General features: G+C 41.4%; 2 pseudogenes; one reads left to right on the top strand and one right to left on the bottom strand.

Moving 5' to 3' along the window:
• Positions 4,112–7,490, bottom strand: Gm9246 (predicted gene 9246; annotated as a pseudogene).
• Positions 14,501–17,540, top strand: Gm17791 (predicted gene, 17791; annotated as a pseudogene).

The following is a 17,763-nucleotide window of genomic DNA, read 5'->3' as shown; positions in this document are numbered from 1 at the left end:
CCTTCCCCTCTCCTCCTCTTCTCTCTCCCATCTCTCTCCTCCAGTCCCACTTATCCCCTCCACTATCCAGTCACAGGATCTAGCCTTTATTAATCAGTTAAAATGGGGAGAAGTTTCACATGAGATTCCCCCAAGTACATGATTGACTGATCATTTGGGGGCAACCCCTCTTGAGGAATCAGAATTAACATTAGAAAACAAACAGCATCAGAAAAACCCACAACATTTCCCTATTTTTGTCCAATTCTCTCAGATATACATTGAACATAATTATAACAATTACATAAATTGTAAGGTATGAAATATAACATCTAGTCTGCCCTACTTGGCAAGTCTTTTATCATCTATCTTAACTAAAAGTTTATAATTCTATACCTCAATCACGTTTGATTTTAACTTGTATTACCATCTAAAAACCATCCTTTCACACCTGGAACATCTGCTTTAATATTAAACGACCTAAGTTCAATTGTGAGACTATAACTAATCTTCTACTCCATCAGAGATTTGAGAGGGAATTAAATATTACATGAATGTGTAAGAAGCACAAAGACTTAGCTTTCAAAACTCGTACAGTTGTCAGAGACAGCTGACTTCCTTGATAGTCCTCAATATTCCTTATAATGTTGGAGCATGTCTTCAGTCTTCTAGTCCAGAACGATGTGACAGACTTTAAATGAAGCAGGAATTATGAAAGATTAGATTACCCCGTCTTGACAGAGCTTAACCGTCAACTATCCTGCATCCATTTGTTCTTTATTTATTTTTTTTTTTGGATAGTATTTTGTCTGTAGATGAAATTGGGGCAATTCTTGCCAAAATTGTAGCATATATGCATGGAGGTAATGATGTTCAATATCAATATTGTAGCATATATGCCTGGAGGTAATGATGTTCAATATCAATATTGTAGCATATATGCCTGGAGGTAATGATGCTCAATATTTTCCTAGAAGTGGAATGGGGGTTAGCTTCAGAAGTAGACATGTCTCATAGTCAAAAGATACGTTAATAATGTAATACCATTAAATGTCATCTTCTGTGGTTTCTAAGTCTGGCTAGCTATCCTAGATACATATATGTTAACTTGCATTACTTAATAATCTTAAACAGATTGTAATAGCAGCTTTTAAAAGGACTGGGTCTATTGGACTTGCAAACTTTATATGCCCCAGTACAGGGGAACACCAGGGCCAAAAAGGGGCAGTGGGTGGGTAGGGGATTGGGGGGGTGGGTATGGGGGACCTTTGGGATAGCATTGAAAATGTAAACGAGGAAAATACCTAATAAAAAAATAAATAAAAAATACCTGACCAAGAAAAAAAAAAGGACTGGGTCTAAACATTGTATTCTTAAGTGATTTGCACTGGCGCAATGCCTATATAAGAGTAACAATAATAATTTAAAATTTTATATCAATATACAAAGATTTGTACCAATGAAAACCTTAAACCTGTATCAGTATATAAATTCTGCATGAATATAAGAAAATATAACTTCATTTCTGAATCAAATATTAAGATGTCTATCAATGTAAGATTGTGGCCATAAAATGTTTTCTTTAAGAGTCAATTTAATAACCCACCCCTATTTGTCTAACTTCTATAATATTGTGATATCCCCCTGTTTTCTTTTCAACATTTTCAACCTTTACCTAAGAAAGGATAGAGAAGAGGAAAGGAAAGATAGAAATTTCTGAGTCTAAGCTCTCTACTTAATTTCCTTCCTGTTCAAAATTAAGGTCATTTCCAAATTATCCCTTAAAATGACAAAATACATTTATAACATGGCTTTATAAAATAATAATAACTAGACACCCTGACACAAGGGATCAGGATGACAACTCTCCATAAACTTCTTCCTGCCAAGTTGGGGTTACAAATTTTTTAAAGGTGTAGGGAAATTAGAAAAATTGGTTAGAGTTAAGAAAGCTAGCTTTAACATTTGTTATCCAGTCTCTGTATGCTTAGAAAGTTCAGAGCTTAACTGAAGTCCTGACTGGAACCATCTGAAAGGCTAGATGTAACCAAGGTCACTAGAAATCAGTGGCCACTCTTGTAGTTGCTCTGAAGCAAGTCTCTGGAAACAGCATTAGGTGAGGCAGAATCAGGCAGGGAGATGGAACAGCAGATCATCTCACCATCCCCGAGGGTGAACCTTGTGTTTCATTGGTGTTTCATTTCTATTTTGGTGTTTTGTTCTATAATATATTAATCTTACAACCAAACTTTTAGTTCTATAAAGATATTTGTATGGGTTATTCAAGCTGCATAGATCAGTTAAGGATGAATTCTTCTTTCTTATTTGAGCAGGTAAAAGACAACTGTCTTTTTTATGAATTAGTTCAATCAACAACAACTGTAAAACATCTTCATTCATGTCTGTTCGGTCTTTTTGAAGTTTTTCCTGTCTGTTGCCAAGATCTTCAGGGGATGTGCCCCTATCATATTTGATCCATATTAGTGTGGAAGGAGTCTGAAGCCGTTTCTCCTTTCCTGTTAACACAAATACAAACCTCTCTCTCAAAATAGCACATTCTTGGTCTGGTAACCTGACATGGATTGGTGCAATTTAGCAGTCTCATTTTTCTTAGGGCCTGCTCTACTCTGACCTTTCTCCCAAAGTAATAGTAATGTTATCAATACCACCAAACTTATAACCACCTTAATTTTGATAATTAAAACAACTCAAAAACACTTAAAACAATTTCAAGCAATTGTTATTATTTCTTTCTCTTTATCTCCTTGCCTTTGTTTTCTACATTAGAAACCAAAGGCCTGGATTTCTTTATTCTTCCATATATATTCAAAAACACTTAAACAATTAGCATTATTTCTCCCTTGTATCCTTAAAACAATGTAGTTTTTCTTTATTCCTCCCTTCTATGGAGATTAATATTGCTTTCAAACAATTAATATTATTCATTGAGATAGGGTTTTTCTCTATCTTTGCACTTGGTTTCCTACAATTGTGATCAAAAGCCTGGATTTCTTTATTATTCCATGTATACTTAAAAACAGTCTAACAATTACCACTATTTTCCATTCTATTCTCTTTTTAAAAAGATATTTAAGTTTAATACAAACTTTATACAAAGAAAACGTGAAAAAATACTCCCATATGCTAAAATCAGTTATACTTTCCAAATAAGGCCAGCTAGGCTAGATTGTTTTTGCTGTTGTTTTGTTTCGTTTTGTTTTTGACACACCACAATTCACATTCACAAATTCTCTCTCTTTCTCTCTCTCCCCTCTCCCCCTCTCCCCCTCTCCCCCTCTCCCCCTTCCTCTCCCTCTCTCTCCTGTTTTCTTCTAGTGTTTCTTCCTTTCTTCTCTTGTAGGGGTAAAGTAGCTGGACAATTTGCAGCTTGCATTCTCTTATCAACAATGAAGAGAAAGTAAATGGAGACTAAAATGTACAATGGAATGTACTGGAATGATATACAATTAATATTTTTTTCTGATATATACACATCACCTTTTGCCTAGATTGATGCTCGTTTTACACAACATACAAAACGGAACTACAGCGTTAATGGAACCATAGCTGGAAACAAACCACACACACACACACACACACACACACACACACACACACTTCTTTCTGTGTCTTTCGAGCCCAGCTAGCTTGTGTTTTAGAACATCGTATCATAGGATCTGTGAGGGGTGGATAGCTAAGAGGTGGATGGATGGCTTGGTGTGGTCCGTCCAGGACAGCACAGCCTGAGAGTCCCAATTATAGTGTGCAACAGTGGCTCCCTCCCCTGGGTATCCGATGACAAGGGCCTATGTGAGAATAGCAACCCCTGGGCCCTGTCCTGCCACCACAGTGAGGCCAGTGGGCTCACTATCCAGCCCCTGGATTATCAATGCATTCCATATATATTCTTGCTTTTCTGTTTTTTTAAAAATAATTTAAGGTCCATATAGATATGAAAAGGAAAAGTATGCTAGGTCAGTGACATCAAAAAGTGTACCTACTTACACCTAAAGTGTTTGGCTCACAGGGTAGAGCCGTTCCAGCCAAGGCAGGAGCTGGGATGAGTCAAGTTGCTGTCCTACAGCCAAGCCCACGGGCAGAGTCTGAGTGTTGGGAATTCGAAAGGTGGCAGAGACTCCAGGGACTCTTTGGCCATGATGTTCTTCGTGCTGGTCTCTGCACTGTGTTCAGAGCGAGATGACCCTCGCTCCTCCTCGCTGATGCTCCACAAACCTGACTTGCTCCTCCGGGGAATAGGACTTCTGGTCTGGATAGTTGGGGTGAGGCTGGTGGTCTGTAGTGGTTAGGGACTAGACAGGCTGTTTGTCACACCTCTTGCTAACAAAGTCTTGGTTAGAGCCTAAGATCATGGAGGAGGGCATCTCTCAGGAGCCAGAAAGGTCAAAGGTGGAGTTACAGTCCTTGTTCTCTGCTGACTCCTTTCTCTTTGGGGGCACTGGCCGGTTCTGAAGTTGCTGACTGTGTGTTGGAGGAGCTGCCCTGCGATGACTTATTTCCTGTTTCTGTGTTTGCTTTGGCATCTGCTTCCTGCTGAAGGGGAGTAACCAACTGTAGTAGACTGGGTACAGGACTTCATGTGCTAAGGCCAGTGGGCCTGCTGACAGGGGTAGTCGCAAGTAGCTGGTGGAAACGGCCTCCTTCTTGCAGTTGCTACACCACTGCTTCTTGGTTCTCCAGCTCCAGCTGCTTCTTCACCTTAGCGATGAGCGGATCCCGCTCCTGTTCCAGGCTCTGCCACATCTCAGCCATGGTCAACTCCAAGTTGTGCTTCATCTTGGGGAGCTCCTGCTGGTGCTGCCACTGCCCCTTCTCAATCCAGATCCTTAGCCTTCGAATCTCAGCTTTTGTGCTCCCAGTGGTGTTCTGGGGGGGGGGTAATTGTAGATTTCTGTCATTTTCCCCTTTATGGTGTCCATTATTTTTCTAGTGTACTTGGCAATGTGCAGCCACATCGGCTGAGGCAGTGGCAATGGGCAGGTCGGCATTGATCCCGGATGCCAGGGTACTTGCAAAGCCTGAACTGCTGACCAGGGCTGTGTGCTGGTCACCAGCGTGATGGTAGACGTGGATGGGCTCTGAGTGACCTCCTTCTGCTGAACAGTTGGTACGTTCCACACGCTGCACAGCTGGGACAGCCTCGTTCAGTAAGAGCAGCCTCTGCTTCTTCACTGGGTTTTCTATGGTGGCGGTGACCCCAGTTGCAGGTGCTTGTGTAGCCCAGCAGTTAGTACTGGTGTCTCTGGAGGAGGCTGTTTGCCTGCTTAAGTGTAAGGTGGCAGTTTACCTATAGCATCTTGCTTAGGTGACAGCACCTTGGGCTCTTTCTTGTTTTCTGTTTGTTTGTTTTGGCTTTTTGTTTTGTTTTGTTTTTGTTTTTCTATTCTCCCGCCCAGAAGGATCTTCTCCTAAGTCTATGACAAGTTTGTTCTCTGAGTCTGAAATCAAGCCCAAGTGCACTGTGGGAGAAACTGTTTCATCCTTTCCCATTAGTTTGTCCTTTGTGGGATGAAGTAATGGCTTTGCTTTCTCTCCAAAGTCCTTCTCAGGCTCGGGACTGGCCCCGTCCTTGGTGGGTGTAAGGTCTACATTCTCACTGACAGGCAAGTTACTCTTTACATCCTCTTTGACCTCCACTTGGTTTGTGGGCTTGGGCTTCCTTTTGATGGCAGGGGCCTCTTTGTCCACCAAACTCCCTTCTTTGTCCTCGGGGGCCTCTGGCTCATTCTTGGGCTTCTGTTCCTCATCGCTGGAGTACTCGCTGTCACTGCTCTTTGGCTTTTTGGAACCCTCGGAATCACTGTGCTCCAAGGCTGTGTAAACATCCTCTAAGATCTCATTTATGGGTAGCTGTGCTTTGCAACTCTATGGTATTTACCAGGCTGAGCTGGAACTGGCTTCGAACCTGCTGCTTGGGAGAGATGAGGGGGACAGGGGCTGACTGCTGTAGGACAGACTCGCTCAGCTCCTTCAGGTCCATCTCAGCTTTGCTTCGATCCAGGTTCAGTGCTTGTGGAGAGAAAGGCTTCCCTGCTTGCACAATCTTGGTGGAGGCTGGAGAAGCTGTGCTCTTATCAAGGAAGTCCATAGACTCTTGCACAGAAGTGGTTGGATGGGACCTTCTTCTCGGGACACTGCTCCACATCAGAGCCTGTGTGCACAGAAGAGTTCATAATGGTCGGGTAGAGGTAGTGAGGCAAGTCGGACAGGGAGATCTTGAGACCTATGCCCCCCACCCCCACCCCTGCTCAGAAGAGACCTGCTCAGAATGATCTTAGGGGACGCTGTCATGTCAAAATTGAGCTTCCCCTTCTCCTGCTTGTCTGTCTTGACAGTGCCGGCGCTGGGGTTGCTGGGATCAAGCAGCGTTTGGTCCTGGTTATTGGGCATGTAGGGCGACCTGAACAGGGAGTAATTAAAAACCCCAAACTTCCTCTGTATGTTCTCCAAGTAAACTTCCATCTTTCGAAGGGCGCTGTTGAAGATACTTTGTCTTTTTCACAGAAAAAGGGATTTCTTTAGACATGGGGTAGCAATTATTGACTGGAACCCGGGCTCTGTCATGTTGTGCAAAGAAACGGGCATCAACCTGCCCATCTTTGTCTCTCAGAGCTTTCACTGGCCCGAATGAAAACGCTTTCAGTTTCGCCAAGACCAAAAGGTGCGGATTGCTACAGGGCTCACAGAACCAGTTGTCTCATTTTTTGGCAAGCTTCAAGACAACATTCTGGGCATACTTCAATCTCATTCATCTCTTGCTCACAGATTTTGAAGACAACTTTTGCTACTTGCATCAATTTGTGGTTTCCCCCATTATTAATAATGCAGTTATGGGTCCACTTGGCATCAGCCAGGAAGGCTTCTGAATAGCTGAACATCTTCGTTTTTGCATTCGTTTCTGATATACAAAGAGCCATGGGGTGAAAAATATATTCTGCATAGTCAGGATGCTGCTTCAATGGAACGGACTTCTGAAATGCATCCATCTCTGGCTCCTTCATTTTCTGAGTGGCAAACTTGAGCAGGTAGGACAGCTGTCCAGTGGTCAGCATGGTCATGGCTTTGCTCTGCATCTCGATGCTTTCTGCTATCGCAATCTTTTCATATTCAGGACAAACCCAGACCCCCTCTGGTTCTGATGTCAGTCTCAGGCACTTAGTGTGATAAACCCTGAGAGAGAGGTCACAGCAAAGGACTTGTCCTTCCTGGTGACAAATCCAGCTATAGAAGTCATTCCATCTGGCCTGCGGTATAATATCAACAGGGTCTATGGGGAGTGGCTGCTTCATACAGTAAAACGGACCATGTCTTAGCTCTGACTGTTCCTTATTGCTACTGTTCAGTAAGCCGGGTGTCTTTTTCTTTTTAATGGGGCTTGCAGATGAGCCTTGGAGTGAGTAGCCATTGGAGGAATGTGGAAGGCTGGGGAACTTCCGTTTTGGGGCTGTTTTCTCTGTAGAGACAGGATCTTTGGAGTGAGTAGAGATATCCATTCCCTCCACCACCTCTTGCTCAGTTTTTATTTCCTCTTCAGCCAAGCTTCCCGACATCTTTCATCCCTGGCTCCTGTGACTGCATAGCTTCATGGGTCCCATTCTATTCTCAAAACAATATAATTTTCATTTATTTCTCCTTTCTATGGAGATTAGCACTTGTGGATATAGAATTATATCCCCCTTTCTCTTTATATAATGTGGATTAATATTCTTTCATATGTACTTAACTTCAATTAAATTCGCTTTTATTTTCTGTATGAGTCTATTTTCAGGCCAATTTATGGATCAATTTCTTTTTTTTTCTTTTTCTTTCTTTTTTGTTTGATATTTTGTTTATTTACATTGCACATGTTATCCCCTTTTCTAGTTTCCTCTCTGAAAACCCCCTATCCCCTCCCCCATCACCCTGCTCACCAACTTACCCACTTCTGCTTCCTGGCCCTGGCATTCCCCTATACTGGGGCATAGAACCTTCCCAGAACCAAGGGCCTCTCCTCCCATTGATTACCAACTAGGCCATCCTCTGCTACATATGCAGCTAGAGCCCCATGAGTCCCACCATGTGTTTTCTTTTGTTCGTGGTTTAATCCCAGGAAACTCTGGGAGTACTGGTCAGTTCATATTGTTGTTCCTTCTATGGGGCTGCAAACCTCTTCAGCTCCTTCAACTCCTTTCTCTAGCTCCTTCATTAGGGACCCTGTGCTCAGTCCAATGGATGGCTGTGAGCATCCAGTTCTGTATTTGTCAGGCACTGGCAGAGCCTCTCAAGAGACAGCTTTTCCTTTATTCCTCCTTTCTATGGTGGAAGTCATTCTTTGCAAAAAGCCAGGGAATATTTCCTTTGGACCTTGCCTGACCTGAGAAATAATTCAAGTCTTTTTCTTGATTTTGCAACCTTCTCCCAGTCATTTAAGGCAACATAATGTCAAGGTTTCTTCATCATATTCAGCCTGCACCTCTATCTCAGCAAAACATACCTCACCAAGCAGCTGATCTTCAGAAACATTGACACCTCTCACTTTCTTTTGTCATGCTATCTCCTTCACCTCTTCTCTCTGCTATGAGAACCGTTGTGAATGTGACCCAGGTTCTAATACTGCTTTTTTCCTATTTTCCTGTCTTGGGAGATTATTCTATTTTTAATTGCCCAAGAAGTGAGGATTTGTTTTTACAAATGGAGAGTACATTCCAATACTGCTGATGCTTTCCTTACATTGTCTCAGTTCTAACACATCCACAGGTTGCCATTTGAGTTTTGATAATTCTGTGGATGATCATGATAGGCTTGCTGGTCTTCGTTGTATACTAACTGGATAAACTAAGGTTATTTTGTTTTGTTTTGTTTTTTTAAGGCTTGGCTTTCTCTTAATTTTATCTCCTATCTCTACCTGAATATTTTACCTAATTAACATTTTAATTTCCTGTCTTAAGGTCAGTGCTCATGTTTCATATCTCTCCCTTGGTTGTTCATCTTGTTCCATAAGTTCCTGTATTCTTTGCTCAAGGTTCTGCTTCCACATTTTAATTTTTCTTTATATTCTAATTATGATATTGTGGTACCTATTTTATTTTGATTGAGTAATCTAAAAAGATTCTCCTCCAAGCCTTGCTTCTTACCCTCATTATTTTCTCTCTGTTGTTCACTCTGATCTGTGGAGTGTGGCATCATTTGTTATAGTGTCTTCCCCAGCTCCTGTTTCCTACCTTTGTTTCTTCTTTGTTGTTTATCTTGACCTATAAATTATGGTACCATTAGGGCTGACTAGTGTTTCCTTAGTTGCTGTTTTTCCAGTTGTTGATCCTCAGCTGTGGAGGCTGATTCAGAGGTTGTCATGCTCTAAAGTCCTTAGTTCTTCTGTAGGCTCAGGGATCCCTAATTGTGTGGTGGCACTGGCGCTGCCTGTGTTAGCTCAGGTTTGGGGTGTTGACTCTGGTTACCATGGTTTGCTGGGGTTTAGAGAGGAAGCTTCTCAGTTAGCTCTCTGTAGACCCCTTAGACTCACTCAGTGTTTAATTTCACCCTGCTACAGCTTTCAAGCACAGCTCTAGTTGTTTATATTGGGATTGATGGACTTTTATTCCTGGTTAGTTCAGTTCTGAGCACAACAGTGGGCACCAATTATAGTTTCCAACCCCCAAAAGGCCATATAAAAACACACACAATCCAATTATTATTATAATTGTAAGCTGTGTGCCTACATTGCGCAGGCCTGACACTACACAAACTTATTCCCCAGCTGTAAGATCCCCTTACGACTTGTGGTTTCTCTTAGCCATGTAGTTCAGGTCCATCAAGGCTTCCTCCTTGTCTTCCATTTTCTTTCTTTCTGCTCTCACCCTCTTCTCTCTCCCAATTCTCTACTCTAGTCCCACCTTTTCCCTCCACAGCCCAATTACAGGCTCTAGCCTTTACTGACCAGTAAAAATGGGGAGAAGATGCATATGAGATCCCCTGAGTATATGATCAACAGGTCATAGTGGGGCAAGCCATCTTCAGGAAGTGGAATTAACACCATAAAACAAATAACAGCAGGACAACTCACAACATACACCAGAGATAACCAGATGTCAAAAGGCAAGCACAAGAACAGACACCAATGTAACTTGGCACCATCACAACCCAGTTCTCCCACCACAGCAAGCCCTAGCTACTCTAACATAACCAAAGAGTAAGATACTGACCTAAAATCCCATCTCATGAAGATGATAGAGGCCTTTAAGGAAGATATAAATAACTCACTTAAAGAAATACAGGAAAACATAGGCAAACAGGTAGAATTCCTTAAAGAGGAAACAAATAAATTTCTCTCTCTTTTTAAAAAAGATTTATTTATTTATTATATGTAAGTACACTGTAGCTGTCTTCAGACACACCAGAAGAGGGTGTCAGATCTCATTATGGGTGGTTGTGAGCCACCATGTGGTTGCTGTGATTTTAAATCAGGACCTTCGGAAGAGCAGTCAGTGCTCTTACCCATTGAGCCATCTCGCCAGCCCACAAATAAATCTCTTAAAGAAATAGGGGAAAATACAATCAAACAGGTGAAAGAATTGAACAAAATTGTTCAAGAGCTAAAAACAGAAAGAGAAACAAATGGAGGCAACCCTGGAGAAAGAAAACCTAGGAAAGAAATCAGGAACTACAGATGCAACCATCACCAACTGAGTACAATTGATGGAAGAGAGAATCTCAAGCATAGAAGGTATCATACCACAGAAGATATCAACATATCATTCAACAAAATTACAAATTGTGAAAAGTTCCTAATCCATAATATACAGGAAATTTGGGACACAATAAAAAGACCAAACCTAAGAATAATAGGAATAGAAAACAGTGAACATTCACAGTTTGATGGGTCAGAAAACAACTTCAACAAAATTATAGGAAAAAACTTCCATAACCTAAAGAAAGAGATGGCCATAAATGTACCAAGAAGCCCACAGAACACCAAATAGATTGGAACACAAAAGAAAATCCTCCTTCCATATAATACCAAAAACACTAAATTTACAGAACAAGAAACAATATTAAAGGACGTAAGGGGGAAAGGCCAAGTAACATATAAAGGCAGACCTACCAGAATCACACCAGACATAACAGAGATGCTAAGACCCTGAAGATCTTAGACAGGTGTCTTGCAGACTCTCAGAGACCATAGATGCCATCCCAGGCTACTCTACCCAATAAAAGTCTCAATCACCATAGATGGAGAAACCAAGATATTCCATGAGAAAAACAACTTTAAACAATATCTTACTACTAATCCAGCCCTACAGAGGATACAAGTAGGAAAACTCCATGCAAGAAAACACAAGAAACTAATCGTATCACAACAAACCCAAAAGAAGAGAACCACACACACATAATATCTCTTTCAACAACAAAAATAGCAGGAACTAACAATCATTTTTTTAATATCTCCCCACATCAATGCACTCAATGCCCCAATAAAAAGATACAGGCTAACAGAGTGGATATGTAAAAAGGATCCAGCAGTTTGCTGTATACAGGAAACACACCTCACTGACAAAGACAAATGCTACCTTTAAGTAAAGGAATGGAAAAATTCTTCCTAGCAACGGACCCAAGAAACAAGCTGGAGTAGCCATTCCAGTATCCAATAAAATACTTTCAACCAAAGGTACTCAGAAGTGATAAGGAAGGGCACTTCATACTCATAGAAGGAAAAATCCACCAAGATGAAGTCTCAGTTCTAAACATCTATACTCTGAATGCAAGGGCCCCCACATTCATAAAAGAAACCTTACTAAAGCTAAAAACAAATGTTGAACCTCACACAATAATACTGGGAAACCTCAATACCCCACTCTCACCAATAGACAGGTCATTGAAACAGAAACTAAACAGGGACACAGTGAAGCTAAGAGAAGTTATGAACCAAATAGTTTTACCAGATATCTACAGAACATTTCACCCCCAAACAAAGCAATATACCTTCTTCTCAGAACCTCATAGAAACTTCTCCAAAACTGACCATAAAACACAAAACAAGCTTCACCAGATACAAGATGATTGAAATAATCCCATGAATTTTATCAGATTACCACAGACTAAAGCTGAACTTCAGTAACAACAGAAACAGGAAGCATGTAGGTTTGTGGGTACTGCATCTACTCTGCCACAGGGCACAGCTGCTTGGGGAGGCAGGACAAGGGGAGATTGACTGTGCTTACCCCACACAGCCACCCAGGGGGTGTTGAGTTTTAGGGAAGCTCTGCGATACCACACGGGGTGGAAAAGCACAATCTGAGACATGGAAAAGCCAAAGCCAGCTTTGGGGCACTGGGCCTGTGACAAGGTCATGACCATAGAGTTCTCAGGCTCTTAGACATCTAGGTACTGTTGGTAGTCACAGAAGGGTTGAGAATAGAGTGGGGGCTCTCTGGGCTGGGTCTAGCCCTGGGCAGGTGGGGAAAAGAAACTCTGGCCACAGTGAGAGTCTTTGGCTTGATGGTGGCAGCAAGCTTAGTGGCAGTTGTCACTGAGAGTACAGAGAGGCCTTTTATGGGAGATTAGACAGGGGCTCTGTAGGCAAAGGCCTTCTCCATGGCTCCCCACAGAGGATCTCGATGAAAAGAGATGGTCCATAGTTCTGAAGCATTTACTGTCATGGCAGAAAGTAGATGTGTAAAGCCATACCCCACTTCTTAGAGTGGGCCTGAGATTAAATATCTTTTGCACAGAGGAATGTCTGGGAAGGGAATCTTATTGGCAACACCCTCTGGGCCTCTAGGAATCTTATTAGCATGGGAAACTTTGTCTTGAGCATATATGACCACAAGTCACATCTCTTTTCCTATTGTTTTAGTCTTAGATGTTAGGGATGTCTCATCTATATGTGGAAGGACTTAGAGCATTGCCCTTATGTGACTAATGGTAACACATCTGGGGGGAGGGGCTTAGGCTATGTGGCTGGGATCAGGTACTGGGGTGCAGGTGAAGCTTCAACCTTCCCTTCAGGGACTCCAGGGCTTCAAAGGCTTTTGCTCCACCAAGGACCAGGCTACCTCTCATGGTCCATTGCCCCACTGAAGCCCTGAGTAAATACTCATGGGAATTTAACAACTCTCTACTCAATGATAACTTGGTCAGGAAAGAAATAAAGAAATTTAAGACTTTCTAGAATTCAAAGAAAATGAAGATATAGCAAGCTCAAACTTATGGGATGCAATGAAAGGAGTGTTAAGATAATTCAGAGCATGAAGTGACTTCACAAAGAAATTGGAAAAATCTTATACTGGGAAGTTAACAGTGCACCTAAAAGTTGTAGAAAAAAGAAGCCAGCACACACAAGAAGAGTGAATGGCAGGAAATAGCTAAACTGAGGCTGAAATCAACCAAATGGAAACAAAGTCAATAATGCAAAGAATGAACAAAACCAAGAGGTTCTTTGAGAAAATCAACAAGATAGATAAACCCTTAGCCAAATTAACGACACAGAGACCATATCCAAATTAGCGAAATTAGAAATGAAAAGGGAAACATAACAGAAACTTAGGAAATTTTTAAAAATTACCAGATCTTACTACCAAAGCTTATACTCAAAATCCTGAAAAATCTAGATAAAATGAATGGTTTTCTATACCCCAGTTAAATCAAGATCAGGTAAAAGTATCTAAATAGTCCCCTAACCTGTAAGGAAATAGAAGCCGTCATTAAAAATCTCAGAACCAAAAAAGTCCCAGAGCCAGATGGTTTTAGTGCAGAATTTTAACAGACCTTCAGCAACGTGCTAATACCAATACTGCTCAAACTATGAGAGAGAGAGAGAGAGAGAGAGAGAGAGAGAGAGAGAGAGAAGGAATACTACCTAATTCATTCTATGAAGCCACAGGTCCTCTGTTACCAACACAGAAACAAAACTTCAGACCAAAATTTTGCTTATGCATATCGATGCAAAAATACTCAATAAAATTTTCACCAACCAAATCCAAGAAGACACCAAAACCATCATTCACTATGATCAAGTAGGCTTCATCCCCGGGATGCAGGGATAGTTCAATATATGAAAATTCATCAATGCAATACAATATATAAATAATCTAAAGAAAAAATCATATGATCATTTAATTAGATGTTGAAATAGCCTTTGATGAATTCCAATATCCCTTCATGTTAAAAGTCTTGTAGAGATCAGGAATTCATGGCAAATAACCTAAGCGTAACAAACAATATACAGCAAACTCACAGCCAACATCAAATTAAATGGAGGGAAACTGTAAGCAATCTCACTAAAATCAGGCAGAAGACATGGCTGCCCACTCTCTCCCCATATATTCAATATAGTACTCGAATTTCTAGCTAGAGGAATTAGACAGCACAAGCAGTTTAAGGGGGTGAAAATCAGAAGGGAAGAAGCAAAGGTATTACTATTTGTGGATGAAGCAATAGTATACATAAGCAACCCCAAAAATTCTACCTGAGGACTTCTACAGATGGTAAACAACTTCAGCAAAGTGGCTTGATAGAAAATTAACTCAAGAGGCTCTGGTTTGGAGCTGGGTAGGCGGGTGGGGGCGGGCTGCATTATGAGAACTGGGGTTTTTCTCGATGCCCCCTTCTGGATCCTGGAGGCGGTGGGACCTTGGTGGTCCCCTGGGCGAGCGGGCCCGATGCATATGGAGGGCCGCTAGGCCTGCTGGAGAGGCAGGCCCGCAATCCAGCAGAGTTGTGTTTTCCTGATCAGGGCTCAGGCCACCCCTCCAGGACCCTCCCCTCAGGAACCCGTCGCCAGAGGCAGTTAGTTAGGACTGGAGTGCTTGGCGCGAAAAGGTGGACAAGTCTTATTTACCAGAGAAGATGACTTTTTTTTTAAATTAGGTATTTTCCTCGTTTACATTTCCAATGCTATCCCAAAGGTCCCCCATAACCACCCCCCCCAATCCCCTACCCACCCACACCCCCTTTTTGGCCCTGGCTTTCCCCTGTACTGGGGCATACAAAGTTTGCAAGTCCAATGGGCCTCTCTTTGCAGTGATGGCCGACTAGGCCATCTTTTGATACATATGCAGCTAAAGACAAGAGCTCCCGGGTACTGGTTAGTTCATATTGTTGTTCCACCTATAGGGTTGCAGTTCCCTTTAGCTCCTTGGGTAATTTCTCTAGCTCCTCCATTAGGGGCCGTGTGACCCATCCAATAGCTGACTGTGATCATCCACTTCTGTGTTTGCTAGGCCCCGGCATAGTCTCACAAGAGAGAGCTATATCTGAGTCCTTTCAGCAAAATCTTGCTAGTGTATGCAATGGTGTCAGCATTTGGAAGCTGATTATGGGATGGATCCTTGCATATGGCAATCACTAGATGGTCCATCCTTTTGTCACAGCTCCAAATTTTGTCTCTGTAACTCCTTCTATGGGTGTTTTGTTCCCATTTCTAAGAAAGGGTAAAGTGTCCACACTTTGGTCTTCGTTCTTGAATTTCATGCGTTTGGCAAGTTGTGCCCCTCAACAGAGGAATGGATACAGAAAATGTGGTACATTTACACAATGGAACACTACTCAGCTATTTTAAAAAAATGAATTTATGAAATTCCTAGGCAAATGGATGGACCTGGAGGGTATCATCCTGAGTGAAGTAACCCAATCACAAAAGAGAAGATGACTTTTAACAGTTTTGAAGGATCTAGAATTTTTGTACCTGCAGACACCAATAAGGATGAAGAATCTGTATTAGAGTTTAATAGATTAAACACATTTGCTAACTTCCCAAGTAGTAGTCCTGTTTCAGCATCAACATTGGCTACAGCGGGCTTTCTTTATACCAGTGAAGGAGACACCACACAGTGTTTCATTTGTCACACGGCAGTAGATAGATGGCAGTATGGAGACTCAGATGTTGTAAGACAAATGAGAATATCCCCAAATTGCAGATTTATCAATGTTTTTTTTTTTTTTTTTTTAAACGGTGCCACACAGTCTACAAATCCTGGTATCCAAAATGGCCAGTACCAATTCTGAAAACTGTCAGAAACAGAAAACATTTTGCTCTTGACAGGCCATCTGAGACTCAGCAGATTATCTCTTGAGAACTGGACAGGCTGTAGATATTTCAGACACGATATACCCAAGGAACCCTGGCATGTGTAGTGAAGAAGCTAGACTGAAGTCATTTCAGAACTGGACGGACTATGCTCATTTAACCCACAGGTAGTTAGCTAGTGCTGGCCTCTATTACACAGGGGCTGATGATCAAGTGCAATGCTTTTGTTGTGGTGGAAAACTGAAAAATCGGGAACCCTGTGATCGTGCCTGGTCAGAACACAGGAGATTCTTTACCAATTGCTTCTTTGTTTTGGGCCAGCACATTAATGTTCGAAGTGAATCTGGTGTGAGTTCTGATAGGAATTTCCCAAATTCAACAAATTCTCCAAGAAATCCAGCCATGGCAGAATATGAAGCACGGGTCGTTACTTTTGGAACATGGATATACTCAGTTAACAAGGAGCAGCTTGCAAGAGCTGGATTTTATGCTTTAGGTGAAGGCGATAAAGTGAAGTGCTTTCACTGTGGAGGAGGGCTCACGGTTTGGAAGCCAAGTGAAGAATCCTGGGACCAGCATGCTAAGTGCTATCCAGGGTGTAAATATCTATTGGATGAGAAGGGGCAAGAATATATAAATAATATTCATTTAACCCATTCACTTGAGGAATCTTTGGGAAGAACTCCTGAAAAAACACCACCACTAACTTAAAAAAAAATCAATGATATCATCTTTCAAAATCCTATGGTGCAAGAAGCTATACAAATGAGATTTAGCTTCAAGGACATTAAGAAAACAGTGGAAGAAAAAAAAAATCCAAACATCTGGGAATAGCTATCTATCACTTGAGGCTCTGATTGCAGATCATGTGAGTGCTCAGAAAGATATTATGCAGGATGAGTCAAGTGAAACTTCATTGCAGAAAGACATTAGTGCTGAAGAGCAGGTAAGGTGCCTACAAGAGGAGAAGCTTTGCAAAATCTGTATGGATAGAAATATTGCTGTCAGTTTTGTTCCTTGTGGACATCTGGTCACCTGTAAACAATGTGCTGAAGCAGTTGACAAATGTCCCATGTGCTACACAGTCATTATGTTCAAGCAAAAAATTTTTATGTCTTAGTCCGGCATCACATGTTATGTTCTTCTTGCTCTAATTGAATGTGTGATGTGAGCGAACTTTAAGTAATCTGCCTTGCATTCCATTAGCATCTGCTGTTTCCAAATGGAGACAAATGTTAATGGCACTGTTTTCGTCTAAACGTTCAATTTCTGGATCTTTCAGGTTATCAGCTGTATCATTTATCCAATTTTTACTTGATTGAAACCTTAGACAAAGAAGCATTTTATACCTTTTCACATGTATATTTGCAGTACACTGACTTGATGCCCATTTTTCATGCCTTTTGCATAAGCTTAACAAATGGAATATTCTATATAAGCATGGAGATTTGATTTAATCTGCCCAATCACTTTAATTTCCTTATTGTAAACAGGGAAAGAACTGTTCCACACTGCTGAGAGAATAAAGATTGTTTTAGATGCTTAAAAAAGTAAAATTAACTCAAACAAATCAGAAGCCTCCCTTTATATCAATGACAAAAGGACTAAGAAATTAGGGAAACAACACCCTTGACTATAGACTCAAATAATATAAAATATCTTGGTGTAACTCTAATTAAGCAAATGAAAGTTCTGTATGACAAGAACTTCCGAGCCCATTAAGAAATTGAGGGAGACCTCAGAAGGTGGAAGAACCCCCCATGCTT

This window comes from Mus musculus, chromosome 7 (genome assembly GCF_000001635.26).
Source record: "Mus musculus strain C57BL/6J chromosome 7, GRCm38.p6 C57BL/6J".
NCBI lineage: Eukaryota > Metazoa > Chordata > Mammalia > Rodentia > Muridae > Mus > Mus musculus.
This window is presented reverse-complemented; position numbering and strand designations above follow the sequence as displayed.